Source organism: Benincasa hispida, chromosome 12 (genome assembly GCF_027475165.1).
Source record: "Benincasa hispida cultivar pf3 chromosome 12, pf3_genome.v1.1, whole genome shotgun sequence".
NCBI classification, from domain to species: domain Eukaryota; kingdom Viridiplantae; phylum Streptophyta; class Magnoliopsida; order Cucurbitales; family Cucurbitaceae; genus Benincasa; species Benincasa hispida.
Window position 1 is genome coordinate 57,935,908 of NC_143489.1, and position 12,148 is coordinate 57,948,055.

Genomic DNA, 12,148 nt, shown 5'->3' on the forward strand with positions numbered 1-12,148 from the left:
TTAGAGTTGTCTTAAATCGAGTGTATCTTGTACTTAGTAAAGTCAAATTATATATCTAATAAAATAAGAGGTATTTTATTAATGTTTAGACTGTGTTAATTCAATCCAATAATCTAGAACCTAAGATTATTTTATGAAACTTAAACATGTATGACATACAGGTGGATATGTGTTTAAGTAATAACCTAAATGGTCTGTAGTAAATGGATAAGGTTTGGTACCTTATCCTCATGATACTACGAATACGCCCTGCTTTGTAGATGTTACAATTGTTGTAAAGTACTACAAATGATCTAATCTTGATCATTCATGTAGACACTGCAAGGAGAGAATTCTATACAAAGATTTTTTATAAGGTCGAACCGTGAAATGAATAGTCTCTCTATATAACACTGTTGCTAAAAGAGACTTACATTTCACTAGGATGACCATAGATGAATGACCTTAATCCTGAGTGACTTATGAACTCCTGTCTATGAGGGCAATTCTTTGATTTCTATGGGTGAGAATAATTTTGTTAGCCGACTCAATAAGTCTACCATTTTAGGGACTTGTTCAAGTAGAGAGTTGGAAACACAACTACATAAGATGAAATTCACTCATTTTTTGACCTTGGGGGAAATAGATAAATTGCTCCCTTAATGATTAATTCCGGGTCTTGAACATCGAGACCTCAACCTCTCACTGGCCTGAGAGGTGTTAGTTTATAGTTGGACTATAAACTGTTTGCTCATTAGAGGGATCAGTGGTATTTAAGAAGTTAGATGTAACTACATGAGTAAAATGGTATTTTGACCAAGCTATAGTTATGAACAATTTGTGAACGGTCGACTCAGAACACAGAAATAAATCTACAGTACGAAGAGTGTAGCTATTGGTCTTTAGTGGAGTGATTGGTAGTTAATAAAAATTGATTAATTTAATTAAAGAGTTTAATTGATTAATCTTATATCATTGGAGCTTCTAATTTGTAGGTCCATAAGGTCCCCTTGTTAGCTCACTAAAGGATATATAAGAGGAATGATTTGAATTGTTCAAATCAATTGCATATTAATAAGATTAATATAATATGGTTAGAGAGAAAAATATTTGAATAAGATTCAAATATTAAAGAAATGTATACATATAAATATGTGATAATAATATGTTGATTAATTCTATATTAAATATGATTTAATATAGTCGTTTAATTGATTAATTAATGGTTAATTAATTAATTAAATTTTAAAAGTAGAGATAAATAAGCATGTGATGTTTATTTTTTATTAATTAATTATATATATTAAATTGGATTTAATATACATGATTATTTAATTATTGAACTATTTAATTAAATTAGAACTAGACTAGAAATAGGAAAGACTTGGTGAGGGGGGTCATCCTTCCTCTCTATAAATAGATATTCATGGCCATGTTTGTGAACACTTGAATTGAAAATTTTGAATTTTAGTCTCCTATTACTTCTTTCAAAATCTCTCTTCTTTTCTCTACTACTTCTTGTTCCTCTTTTAAGTCTTGGAGACCACACATCCAATTCTTGGGATCCTAGAGAATAACAAGGTTTCACTACAGTGGTGTCCCTTGATCATTGAAGAGACGTTCTGGATAAGACACAGAGGGAATCATGAAGAATTTGGGAATCTACAAAGGTAAGTTTTAACTCTTCCCTCTTTTCTTGTCTTATATGCATGCTAATCTTGATTGTTTATCCGTTATGTTATTATTTTTATACTGTATTTTTTTTTATGTAAAATCGAAAACAAAATTGCAAGGTAATCACATGCTTCTACATGGGATTCTATCTCTTAAGAAACCACTGCCTTGAAAGCAATTACGATGCAACCTCGATGCTAATCGCTATATGTTAGTTGCTCCCCAAGATTAATGCAACCTCCAAATTCAGACGTGCACTCTTCGAAAAATAGACTAAAATCGATGAGAAGGTTGCTCAGAATAGAAAACAGTAGAAGAAAATAGCAGAAGGAAATTCAATTGTGTCTCCTCTCTCAAGTCTAAACTATGTTAAATAACAGAGGAGAAGAGGAAATAAACGGTTAGAAGACACAAAAGTCACAAACCATTCTGAAACGAATGGTCATAAAGGAATTTATTAATAATTTTATAAAAAATAATTAAAAAGGAAAGTAATAGAAATTTAGTTCTTTTTCACAAAAATATGATTGCCTAAAACCACCCACCTATTCAACCAAATGGATGGTGGTGACAATGTGCACATGGTGAAAGTCATAAACAAACTTTGAATTCTTATCTAGAATGCCTTGATATTTATACCCTCTTGGCAATTTTAAATCTATCCATGTGGGATAAAACTTTCCATTCCCCTCAACTTTTCCTATGGGCCTAAGTCCAAAAGCCATTTCCAACCATCACATTTCAAGAGAACTAAAGTATATTAAGAATCGAAACCAACAACATTAATAAAGTGCTTGAAAATTAAATAGTCACCACACTAAAAGCCAATGAAAAGTTTCTCATCCAAACTTTAAGATTAGAAAGTTATTTGCTCTAATAAGCCTCATTCTACCAATCGAAACCAAAATTCGTTCTACATCTAAAAATAAAATAAAATTCCTCTTACATCTAAAAGTCGGAAGCAACGCTACAACCAAACTCTAAAAAAGTTGTAGACTGTAACGACTCGACCCCCTAGGACTTAAGTTAGGCCGTTACTAAATACATGCATACATGGAACTTAAAACAACACTCTTTTATGGTGAAATAAATGCTAAATAAATAAGGTAAGTGCAAAAGGCTTTCATTAAATTCAAATATTAAAAACAACAATAGGATACCCATAAATCATAAATGATAATAAATAAGTCTGAAAACGATTCTTAATAGTAAGTTTCAAACATCAAAATTGAAAGTTAAGAAAAACATAAAAAAAAAATCTAAATCTCATGAGCGGAAGCATAAGACTAGTCCCGATGGTTCGATCATGAATTCCGCTTGTCCATCGCTGGTGCATCTCTACCCTTACCTGAAACAAAAACATGAGAAAGAATGAGTATAAAATACTCAGTAAGTAATCCCACTACTGGGGTTGGGTTAGGCATCTATGTCCTCTAGAAGCCTACCTCTGGTGGAACATATAAACTGTCCTAGTCCTCATGGGACACATACATACATGAAAAGCTGAGTTCTATCCTACTGTAACTAAATATGCCTACTAGCTCTAGTGAATCCCAAAGGAAACACAAACTGGTGAATCTCGAAGGAAACACAAACTGGTGAATCCCAAAGGAAACACAATATCTGGTGAATCCCGAAGGAAACACATACTGATGAATCCTGAAGGAAACACAAACTGGTGAATCCTGAAGGAAACACAATATCTGGTGAATCCCGAAGGAAACACAAACTGGTGAATCCCGAAGGAAACATAAACTGGTGAATCCCGAAGGAAACACAAATTGTTGAATTCCGAAGGAAACATAATATATGGTGAATCCCGAAGGAAACACAAACTGGTGAATCCCGAAGGAAACACAAACTGGTGGGCATTCTAACTAATCAGTAAAATCACTATCACAATCTCGACATCACAATCTCAATATGGTTCTATAACATACATATACATCTCATCATCATGATTCTGCAATATACATATAAATTTCTTCATCATAGCTTTACAACATATGTATGCATCTCATCCTCCTCAGATTCAGCAAGATCTCCAATAAAAATAATATACTCAAATCATTCTAGTATTCAAATATCTCTATGCGCAACTAGCATTTTTAAACTCTTATATCAACAAGGCATACATAAACATCAAACTATCAATATATCCTCAGTAAATCATATTTGTCAATTCCTGACTCCAGTAATTTCAAACCTCAGTCAATGAAGGCAGATATAAATATCATGCTAACTAATAATCCTCAATAAATCATAATTATCATTGTCGGGCACTAGGGCAGTTACAATAGTAAGATTACTTACCTCAACTTGGTAAAAAAACACAAAACAAAATCTCCTTAGAACTATTTTAGCACACTTGAATCAACCTAAAGTTGTGGCTTGGTCCAAGACAAATTCCAATACTCGATTTAATTAGCCAATCTGATTTTGAATTAAATCCAAAATCAATAACTTAATTTTTCCACTATTACTGTCAATCCAAAACAATAATCATCCCAACTTACAAAACTTATCGATCTTCACCAATTTTCTGCAAAACAAAATGGTATCTAGCTTGATGGTTAATGCCTCAAAACTTCCAAACCTTGAATCTAAGTTTCAAACCAAAGAAAGGTTACTAATTTAACCCAAAATCAAAGGGGTGAACTTCATCTCCCAAATTATAAGGAAAAATAAGTCTTACCCAAGGTTTTCCTCAAAATTCTGGCAAAGATCGGGGCAATGGCGGCCGATGGCGCGTCGACTTGTGGCTGCCATAAATAGGCAGCGTGTGTTGCTGTCGGACGACATAAATTGTTTAGGCTAGTGGTTGGTAGTGAAGGTCTTGCATAAGGAGGGTTTGCGAGAGTGGGAGAGAAGGGGAATTTCTAGTTTACAGATTTTACTTAGCAGTGATTACGAACAAACCAGAACTTCAAACAATGATCCAACTGTTCAAAAGGAAACTCTATATGTCTCGAACAGGCTGGCTGAATTTGAGCACGATCCAACGGTTCAAACTCTAGCAATCGACAATTTTGTGGAAGTTATGCTGAAAAACCGAATTGCTTTCTCCCCCAATTTTTGACCTTTTTTCACTCTCATTCAATTTCGAAAAAAATCTCAATTCTTTTATTTTCTTTCCAAATTTTGAAAAGATAAATAAAATATTTTATCACAATATCTCCAAAATCTCCAAAGATTCTATTAAATTTAGAAATCAATTAACTTTTCAAATTATCTTAATTTAGGCTTTAAAAACTAAAATTAAAGGCATAAGATCCATCAATTTGATACAAATTAAATTCTTCCAAATATTTAAATCAATTCAAAACCACATGAAATTAATTATCTCTTTTATTTTTTTTATTTTTTTAAGTTGGTCCTAAAATCCAAAATCAAAGGAAAGCAAAATTCAATATTTTGAAGATAATCAGTTCGAAAATCTAATCAATTAAATTCAATTTGACCAATAAAATTTTTTCAATTATTTCAATTTAACCTCAATCTTCCAAATGAAAGGAAATTTAAACTCAATAATTTTAGATAATTAACTTAAATTTTCTTGAAACTCGGGATGTTACATAGACCTCCTCTAAAAATCATAACCAATCGCAACCAACCTTTAGAAATCGAAGCTGCAACCTTACTACTCTGAAAATCGAAGCGGCGACCGCAACCCTCCTTTGAATCCCACGATGTTCAAACCCTTTGAAATCGAAAATGAAATCCTCTTCCCATCTTTTAGAAAAAAAAAAACAACAAAAACATGGTGAAAAACAACAGATAAAACCTAATCACCTCCAGCTTTGACACCTCCCTGGGACGGTCTTCTTCTTGCGCTTCTTAGCGCCTCCCCTGGGAGAGAGAACACCATGGAGCGTGGATTCCTTCTGGATGTTGTAGTCGGCAAGGGTTTGGTCTTCCTCTTCATATCATTAAGGTAGAAAAGCTGGGGAGTCGAGGAAATAGATTGACGAGACTAAAAATAGAGAAGAAGAGAAAAACACCTTTTTTTTTTTTTCGAAAAACTGAGCGCACGACTTAAATTTTTTCCAGAAAAAAGGTTTCCACCTTTTTTTCCCTTTCATATTATAGCGTAGTTATGAAAAGCTATATTAAAAAGCTATAAAAGGTCATATTTGTTGAAGTTTAAATTAGAGAGGAAATTTGCAGGATCAGGTTCCCGGGGAATTTTATAATTAACTTTATCACTAAATGGTTTATTATAATTAGTTTTATATGAAAATTTGAATTTAAAATAAATTACTCAAATTTTGGCCTAAAATAGCTAATTAATTTTTTAGTAGAAAAAAATAAATTTAAATCAAATTATTCACATATATAATCTAAATTTAAATATATTCATTATGTTTCCCAATAAATGACCAAATTTGAAATTTAAATATAATATTTATATAATAATAATAATAACAATATAACATTAGATAACTATACTAAATAAATATGTAAAAGCTAATTGGGGCTGTGACAGGGAGCGGGGTCAGGGCCAGGCGGGGACGGGGAATGCATTCCCCGTCCCCACCCCCGTTTAGCTCACAAAAAATTTGTTCTCCCACTCCCTCCTCCATTCCCCGTCTAATCGGGGAATCCCCACCCCGTTCGAGGTAGGGCCCCGCCGAACCCCATTCCTGTGGGGAAATTGGACATTTCTAGTTTAAATTATTGAAATGCAGCTATAATTTTATATCAAAGGAATTTTATTGGGTATAAAATTTATGTAGCAATGAAGAAAATGAAATGTTTTGATAGTATAAAGTTAATAAAATTAGCAAAATTGAAGAAGTATAAAATAAACTTTTTAAAAATAAAAGAACAAAATTGAATTATCAATTGACTGAAAAGCTTAAACTAAAGGTTGAAGATAAACTTAACATTATATCAATACTCTAACACTACAAATAACAAAATAAGATTGAATTCTTTAAATTAACGCAACCTTACCTTTCATTTGTATCTAATTTCAATTATGAAAAGGACATATTTCAAACAAGTATATACATAAATTCTAGAACTGCCCTCAAATTAATGGTCACCTCCCTTTATGTGAGGTCCTTTTATTTGTCAGTTCTAGTGGGAGGTGAGTCCAACAAATAAATAAATAAATAAAAGATAAATATCAATTTATATCTCTAAACTAGACAAATATCAATTTATATCCCTAAATTTTAAAAATTATATCAATTTAAACCCTAAACTAAGAATTGTATCAATTTAAACCTTAAATTTTTTGGGTTGTATCAATTTAACTCTTGAACTTTGAAAATTGCATCAATTTAGACTCAAAACTAATAATTATATCAATTTTAACCTTGAATTTTCATAAGTGTATTAGTTTAAATCAACTTTCATAAATATATCAATTTCAACCTTGAATTTTCGTAAGTGTATCTAGATAAAACATAATGGAAGGTTTAAATTGATACATCTATAAAAGTTCAGATTTAAATTGATACAATTATTAGTTTGAGATTTAAATTGATACAAACCATAAAGTTCATGGCTTAAATTGATACAATTATTAGTTTAAAGTTTACATTGATACACACCAAAAATTTAGAGGTATAAGTTGATATTTGAACGTCATGACACAAACCTTGTATTTTGAGAATATGTGAAATGGGATAAAATAGATCTTATTCACATATTCATTTTATCAACTAATTAAAAAATATATAAATTTCTATTATATAAATTTTAATAATTTTAACTTTTATTTATTTATACCGATGATCAAAACACATATTTATCTTATTTATGGGTCTAATTTAATTCAAATTAGTATAACAATGTGTGGAGGAATTATTTGATCTTCACACTAAAAAAAAAGAAAAGAAAAGAAAAAAAGAAAAGATGAAGAAGCAGATGATGATGATTTGATATTGAATAGCTTACTCAACTTAAAAAAGTGTTTAATAGTTTGTTACATTTTAAATGACTTATTAAAATGATTGGATTTCTTAAAGTTAATAAATTTATTAGACATGAATTTGAATTTCATATCTGATAGAGAGATAATTTTTTAATTTTATGTATGGTGGGTCTCTGAATTTTAAAATTATTAAATTAAATTTAGTATTTGAATTTTTAAGTTTCTATTTAGGTATCTAAATTTTCAAAAATGTCTAATAGGTCTTTGAATTTTTAATTTTGTATCTAATAAGTTCCTAAATTTTAAAGATGTATAATAGATCAATAAATTCCAAGTTTCTATTAGATCCCAGAACTCTTGCTCCACTTCTCCATACGAGAAATTAACGATTGTGATTCATACTTACTTCTCTAATTAGTGTATTAATCTATCTATATGAGAGATTGTTTGAATTAACTTGAGAAAAAAATATTTTTCAAAAAATTAATTTTTATTTAAACATTTTGATTAAAATACATTTGAGAAACTATTTTGAGTAGTTGCTAAACATTCAAATTTCTTTCAAAATGACTTTTTTTTAAAAAAAAAAATAAACACTTGAAAATGTATTCCAAACACAATTTAAGTCTTTTTTTTTTTTTTACTAGCTCAGAAATTTCATTTAATCTAAACAATAATTCTATGATAAAATTGTTATTTAAAATATAACTACTAAATAGTTATATAATAAATTTAATGACTAACTTGTTATAAAATTAAAGCACATGAAGGTTTAAGAAATTATTTTTTAGATAGGTATAGTCTATAATAATAGATCTAATAAGAAAAGAGACCGACATTTAATGATAACATTAACGGGGAAAAAAACGTGGGTTTCTGTACTTATCTTCCTTCAAATAGTAGCTGTATAGACCTGAGCTTTCTCCTTGCCCCACTTCCATCTATCAATAATAACATTGAGTAAACAAAAAAAAGGTAAAAAGTTCTTCAAGTACTATTTTATTTTCTACCGTCTAAGTTTTGTTCATATCTATGTTTTCAACTTTTTTTTTTTTTTTTTTCATTTTAGTTTATATGTTTTCGAAAAAATACATTTTTTCCTCTTGGTTTTGAGTTTGCTATTTAATCTCTAGATTTTAAAATACTATACATCGAGTCCATAAATTTTGAGCTAGGAAGTACAGATACTTCTAATTATGCAGAGAATCGATATCAGATACCGATATGATACGGATACGTCCAGATACGTGTCTGATACTTGATTTGAAATATCAGATTTTTTTTATTTTTATTTTTATTTTTTAAATACGGGTATCTGCTTCCAGATACGTGAAGGGAATGCGTGAGTCAATTTTTTGTTTCAAATTTAAGCCCAACCTACAACCCATTTTATTTTAGTGCATGTTTAGGAGTGATTTTAAAATCATTAAAAATCACTTTTTTCATTTTTAAAATCACTCGAAAACACAATTTTAATTACTCAAAATTAATTTAATTTTCAATTTTATACTTTTAAATGCAATTTTCATATCATCAAAATTAGTTTTGAAGAATTCAATATGTTTCACGGTGATTTTGAAAATGACAAAAGTGATTTCAACCCTTTAAAATTACTTCCAAACATAAAAGTTCACTTAAATTGAGCAATTCAAAACAAAATAAATTAAAGATGATAAAACATAATTTTTTTTTAAAAAAAACCCGAAACGTAATTAAATCTTCATTCTTCCCTTTTTCTCTTACTGTTTAAATCATGATTCACACCTCCTTCATCCTCAACTTCATTATTCAATCTTTATTTTCTACTTCTTTCCTACCGTCTACTCTAGTCACTCAACAATCACTCGACGTTACTGGAATTTTTTTCAAGTTTTCACTCTCTTCTCGAATCTATTCTAATCTAACTTAAAATATGTATTATAAAAATTAATTAGATGTTTATATATATATAATACGTACCTTCAACGTACCCGTATCTTAGTTTTTTTTATAAATTAACGTATCGCCGTATCGTATCGTATCGTATCCATATCATGTATCCGTATTTGTGTCTGTGCTTCTTAGGGTTTGAGCGTTATTTTAATTTAAAATCTAGATTTCAAAATGTTATAATTTTATCCTTAAAATTTGAGTTTTATTTCAATTTGGTCCCTAGATTTCAAAATTTTACATTTTTAACCTAAGCTTTTCAATAAATACTCAATTTCAATCATTGACGTCAATTTCTATTAATTAATTAAAAATAATTATGAAATGAAATGTTAAGTTTAAGAGAAAGTTACAAAAATCACACATAAAATATGGTAGTAATTACAATTATACCTTGAAACTTTCAATAGTAACAATAAGCCCTCCAAACTTCTAAAAGCGTTAAAATTGGGTTATGAAACTTACAATAATCGTAGGAGATTGAACTCACAAATGATAAAAATTGAAGCCTCAAACTTATACAATTATTACAATTTATGTATGTAAGTTTAAGAGTCTAATTTTAACATTTAGGTTGAGGGTCATTTGAAAGTTTAAGAGTATAATTGCAACTGTCATCATATTTTAAGGATGATTTTTTCAATTTGCTCTAAATTTAATTCTAAAAGTGATAAAATTAGTGAAAGTTAATTAATTATAACTCGTAAGGCGAAAATGAGTATCTAGTGAATAATTGAGGTTAAAATTGTAAATCTTGAAACAAAGAGTCCAAATTCAAGCAAAACTCAAATATCAATGATAAAATCATAACATTTTAAAATCTAGAGACTAAATTGAAATTGAACTCAAAACTAAATAATATTTAAACTCTCGTATGATAATTATTTGGTTTTTAGATTTTGATTTTAAACACTCATTTCACTCTTTAAATTCTTGATTCAAAATAGAAATAGAATCTTTAAATTAACACAACTTTACATTTCATTTATATCTAATTTCAATTATTTCTCATAAGAAATAAAATTGAAAATGAAATATATTAAAAGGACATATTTCAAACAAGTATATACATAAATTCTAGAACTGCCCTCAAATTAATGGTCACCTCCCTTTATGTGAGGTCCTTTTATTTGTCAGTCCTATGTGGAAAAAAAAAATGAAGTTAGTGCAGCAATAAATAAATAAATGTACCATATGGTCCGTGACACAAATCTTGTTATTTTGAGAAGTTGTGAAATGAGATAAAATAAATATGAGTTGTTTTTAAATATAATAATAAATATAGCAAAATGTCATTGTCTATCATTGATAGATACTGATAGACTACTATCATTTATTATTGATAGATTGTGATATTTTGCTATATTTGAAAATATTTTCAATAATTTTACTATTTAAAATATTTTTCTAAAATAAATCATATTCACATATTCATTTTATTGAATTCTATTATTTAAATTTTAATAATTTTAAACTTTATTTGTATAGATTGATTATTAAAACACATATGTATCTTATTCATGGATCTGATTTAGTTTAAATTAATATAACAAAGTGTGGAGGAGTGATCTGAAAAAAGAATTAAGAAAAGAAGATTTGAAATTTAATAGGCCTTTAAAGTGTTTGACACTTTTAAAGTTAATAAATTTATTAGACATCAAATTGAATTTCATATTTAATAATACAAAACTTTTCAATTTTGTGTAAGATGAGTTCGTGAATTTTGAAATGGTTAAATTAAGTTTAGATTTTGAATTTTTAAGTTTCTATTGTCGTTTAGATTTTTGGTTGAAATCTCGAAATTTCACTGGGGAGAAAATTCGATTTTTCCCCAATTTCTCGAATTTCTTGCAATTTCGAAGTCTTTTTTTATAATTATAATTTTTATTTTAGCAATTTCTATGCTAGTTCGATGGAAGTTTTTTCCCTCTTTTACCTCAAAAAAAGAATATTTTCAAGAAATCACATATTTTAATTCAAATCTTTTTCATTGAATTTTCACATCATTTTATCTCAAAATTTAAATTGATGTGAGTTACTAATATTCCTTTCATTTTTCTCTCAACCTCCATCTACTTTTAGAGTTTTATTTATTTTCTTTCTTTTTCATTATGTTTTGTTATATAATGTTATACTTTTAGTTTTTACATCCCTCTTATGTTTGATATTATGTTTTTTTTTTTTTTTCATTTTTGTATCTACTTTATTTTATAAATAAACAATTTACAATTATTTTATATGCGAATATTTTATTTTTTTGATTAATTTTTAATATTTGATACTATTTTATAATTATTTGTCCATTTCTTTTTTAAATTTATGCTCTCGCATCAATATTTATACAAATATTTTACAATATACATCTAAACGTTGTCTTACTTTATAGAAATGCCAATTAAAAATGATCAATTATAGTCTAATTCAGTCACAATCAAAGTTTAATTAACTAATTATAACAATTTTCATCAATCTCATAAAATTTTCCAAAAAATTCATTGGCATTTCTATAAAATTGAGACCACGGTATTTCTATTGACGTCAATATTTCAAACCTTGGTTTCTATTAGGTCTCTAAATTTTCAGAAGTATTTAATAGATATTTGTATTTTACATTTTGTATCGAATAAGTTCTTGAACTTTAAAGATGTCTAATAGGCTAATGAACTCCAATTTTGTGTCTAT